The following is a 5,000-nucleotide window of genomic DNA, read 5'->3' on the forward strand; positions in this document are numbered from 1 at the left end:
AAACGCCTCTCGCGTCGAGCACCCGTCGCATGGGGTGGGAAGGCGATGAATGGGGGATGGGCGTGGGGGGCGGTCATGGGCGAGCTCCCCAACATCCCAACATGGGTTTGTGACAGCCAACACCTGGGCCCCAACAGAAAGAGGACGTTGTAACGGGTTTTCCATAACTAGATGCTTCCGTGGGCCGGCCCCCACACTCAGTTGCCGCTCCTGGCGGGCCGGCCGCGGAAGGTATGGCAGGACATGCGGTTCTGTGGAGGCACTAGCATGCTCCTTCATACTCCCGTACATGCCCCAGGAAAGGAATATGTGTAAGGATTCTATGATGCCCCAGACAGGATATGCAGGTTATTAAACAGCTGCATTTGCTGTATATGCATGCAGTCGGACACAGTATGTTATTTGGTCCTTCATTATGAAATGAAAATGATAGTGAAATAATAATGATAATAAAAATAATGACAATAATGATGATGATGATAATATAATAATAATAATAATAATAATAATAAAAAAATTTAATAAAATAATATAAATATTATTATTATATTTTTTATTATTATTGTTAAAATGATAGTAAAAATAATGATAAAGCAACAGTAATTGTAGTAACGATGATGATATGATAACAATAATGATGATGACTATGGTTATACAGAAAGGATTAAATTTAAAAAAACTGATAAAGAAAAAAATAATAATATAATAAGAACAGGCTTAGAATGCTGACAACTAAAATAATGATATAATAAGATAAAGATGGTAATGATAGTTAATACAGTGATGATATTATTAATAGTCTGGAGTAGTAACGATTAAAAACAATATTGATAGAAATAATAGTAATGATGATGATAATAGTATTAATAGTAATAATAATAATGATGATGATGATGATAGCAACACAGCAACAAAAAAACAACAATAGAAAAATAATAAATAATAATAATAATAATAATAATAATAATAAATAATATGACAATAATAACTAATACCAATATTACTAACAATAAAATCAGTAAAATGCAATCGCGTTCCATTACCGTTACTTCAAATAAATGTAACACAGGAGAGCAAGCTATGTTTGGGAAACAAAACCGGTTTCAATGCTTCTCACAGAGAATGTCTGCTTGCGCCTTGTGCTTTTCTTGAAGAATGTAAACAAACCCCGGACTAGGATGGGGGGAACAATCTCATTTTTCTTTCGGACCCTTTCCTTGGCTCATTTTCTTGGTTAATGAAAATCAAAATAAGTACAGGAAAAAAACTTCGTCAAATCGTATTACTGTCTTGTGTAATGATTGAATGACTCTCTTAGAAAGACTTTTTCTGGTTGAGGGGATGTCTTCTTAGAAAAATTTTTAATATTATAATATTCTTAATTTATATATATATATATATATATATTATATATATATATTATATATTATATAAATTTTATATATATATATATATATATTTTGTATGTAATATTATTTTTTTCTTCTTTTTTACTCCTAAAATTTTTATCTACAACATAAGTACCACTACAAAGTAGATTTAAAATTTATATTAAAATATCGAAATATACTGTTTAACCCCAAATCCCAAACAAACAAAATCTTGGATTCACTTCGTTCAGCCGCTTGCGTATTTTCGATATACTGTACTTGCAAGATTTTTTTTTTTTTTTTTTTTTTTTTTTTGAGTAGTGTAACCCAAAGATAATTATATCAACATCAAACAACAAGGGGCTAAACGCAGACGGGGGCGCATGGCCGCATCCACCCTTCACTTCCAGCCCCGAGGATCCCTCAAGGCGAGTCTCCAGGCAGGCCAATGGCCCATCTCCAATTCCTCGCGACAAGTCTCGTCGAGCTGCCAAGCCATGATCTCCTAGTTCGTCCCTCCCACCCAGGGTTGTCTCGCAGAGAGACAACCTGGTGGGCAGGGTCGTCCACAGGGAGACGAGCTAGGTGGCCATATAGCCTGAGTTGGCGATCCCAGATTATGCAAGTAATAGGTCCCATGCCAGTCTCACGGTGTAACCGCCGGTTGGACACGTGGTCCTGCCAACTATACCCCATGATCCGGCGAAGGGACTTGTTACAAAAGGCATCAAGGCGAGACTCCAAGACAACTGGATAGCGTCCAGGTTTCGCTTCCATAGAGCAAACTGGCAGTGTCAGGGCCTTGAAGACACGCAGCTTGGTCCTTCTGCATAGGTACCGACATCTCCAAACGCTCTTGTTGATCGAGTTCATGGCTCCTGTGCCAGAGCACTCCGTCTATTGACTTCCTGGTCTGACAACCCAGAGATATGGACTACGCTACCTAGGTATGTAAAACTTTCTGTAACTTCAACGTCCTCGCCGCAAGCATGGATCGACTGAACGGGTTCCCCTAACAGGCCCCCAAAGTCCTGAATCTTTGTCTTGGTCCAGGAGACCTCTAGGCCTAGGGGCTTTGCCTCATTGCTAAATGCATCAAGAGCCGCCTATTGCCTAGTGTTGCTCCACACTGACTTTGGCTCTGCTCTGCCCATTATCCAGTCCATATAGGTGTTGAAAAGTGTTGGTGCAAGGACACAGCCTTGCCTCACCCCTGAATTAACAGGGAAGAAGTTCGACATACCCCACCACACTTCACAGCACTTTCAGTACCAGTATAGAGGCTTGCTATCAGGCCAATAATCCGTGTCGGAATTCCCCTGAGCTTCAGGATCTCCCATAGCGATTCCGATGCACCGAATCAAATGACTTCTTGAGGTCGTTGTAAGCTGCAAGCAACCCACAACCAAACTCACGACGGCGTTCCACAATTATTCGAAGCGCATAGTATCGGTCTATTGTGGACTTGCCAGGAGTAAATCCAGACTGCTCCGGTCTCTGATCTCAGTAGGTGTTGTGGATCTTCAGAAGAAGTAGCGAGACTTGCTTGGTTGCTGAGCAGTGTAATGCCACGTAGTAGCTACAATCCAACTATCCCCTTTCCCCTCAGAGAGGGATACATCCCTCAGCAGGTCAGGGTAATGGTACCAGTACTGCCAGATGGCAGTCAGGACTGTATGCAGGCCCCATGCCATAGGTTCACCCCCAGCCTTTAGCAGTTCAGCAGGGATATCACATGTGCCTGCAGCTTTCCCACTCTTCAGCTTGGCAATCGCCAACTTCAGTTAGGGTAGGAGGTTCCTCGCTGATGGTGGGTCTGCACAGGCACTGAGACATCGCTTGCATCCAGCTAACTGTTGGAGGGTCTACCTGGTACAACTGTTCAAAATACCCAGCCCAACGTTCACGAACCCCAACATGATCTGAGATGATCCTGTCCATCCGCTGATCGGACTGCAGTCATCTGTGAGGAGGGCTTAGAGTTCAGTTTTCTCAAGGCTTGGTAGGCAGGGCGAAGGTCATTTACCAAGAAATGGCCTTCGACCTCCTCAGCAAGATTCCTAATGAACTGTTCCTTGTCCCTTCTCAGCAGTGTCCGAGCCTACGCACCATGGAACCGACGCAAGACTTGATTCCCATTCAGCGAGCCTTGCGACACGCTTCAGTGGGCTCTAATGTCTCCAGGAGAGGGAATTATGCCTTGCCCTCGGTGTACGCCAATGGACTCCTGTGTTACGCGCTTGAAGAGCTCCCACAGAGCAACTGGGTCCATCAGGTTGTTGAGTTCTGTGAATCGGTCAGAGATTGCCATGGTGAACCCACGGCACACTCCTCCTCCCTTAGTCTGTCCAGGTGAAACATCTTTGGATGGCCACTGGAGGGACGGGGAGTTTTGAAGTGGACCCGCAGGTTAGCCACAACCAGCCTATGTTGGTGCCACAGAACTCGCACTCCGGTAAACCCTGCAGTTCTGGAGGTCCTCCATCGCGTGCTAACAAGAATGTGGTCGATCTCCTTGGCCACTGTACCCGTATCGCTGTACCAAGTCCAGCGAAGTGGGTTGGAGCGCTGGTACCAGGAGCCAGAGATCCTCATTTTCTGGGACCTAATTATAATTACACACACACACACACAATATATATATATATATATTATATATTTTTATATATATATATATATATATATATATTTTAATACACATTCATTATGTTTTCACTTAGACTTATATCAAGTTTTCAAACTTTTTTCATTCCACTACTGCCAGCATAATTCTAGTTTTATCATGGGGACCATGATTCAGTATGGGGTATAGGCTTGCGGATAAAGAAATTTTCTCACAACCATTAAATTTTACTGTTTTTTTTTTTTACAAAATAATTTGTAGTATCTTTTTTTTTTTACTTCGCCATGATCAGTTGTTTTGGTATTACTGTGTGTGACAGAATGGAGTCCGTGTGTGGAAATCAGAGTACCTGTTTTATATGATATGGAATTTCATAGGAGGCAAAGATAAGCTAAATGATAAGTGGTTATTGAAAGGATCTAAATTTTTTTTTGGCATAAATATAAGGATATTATTAGATGGATGTGATAAACATAAACCCACATACATATTTAAGTGTGTGTGGCTAGAAACAGATTTATGAGTAGTGAGAGAGAACGAGAGAAAGAAAGAATTTTATTATCTGCACATCAAGTGCCATTTACTGGCGATTTCAGATGTTGTTTACAATATTTTTAAAAATTTTCTTCACATAAAAAATAGGTTTTGATACCAGCAGTAATAACCTAGATAACCATGACAATAAGCAGAAATCTAGTATAGCTAACACGCACAAAATCACTTCTATTTGACTTTGGGCATCCCCAGATGAAACCACTGGCATGCAAAGTTCATGCGAACTTTACTACAAATATTTTAATTTGAGTATTATCCATAGAAGGCCGCGGTGGCCGAATGGTTAGAGCGTCGGACTCAAGACTGTCACGACGGCAATCTGAATTCGAAGGTTCGAGTCACCGACCGCCGCGTTGTTCCATTGGGCAAGGAACTTCACCTTGATTGCCTACCTAGCCACTGGGTGGCCAAGCCAGCCCAAGTCAAGTGCTGGTCCCAAGCCCGGATAAATA

The sequence above is a fragment of the Penaeus monodon genome, chromosome 4, assembly GCF_015228065.2.
Source record: "Penaeus monodon isolate SGIC_2016 chromosome 4, NSTDA_Pmon_1, whole genome shotgun sequence".
Lineage (NCBI taxonomy): Eukaryota > Metazoa > Arthropoda > Malacostraca > Decapoda > Penaeidae > Penaeus > Penaeus monodon.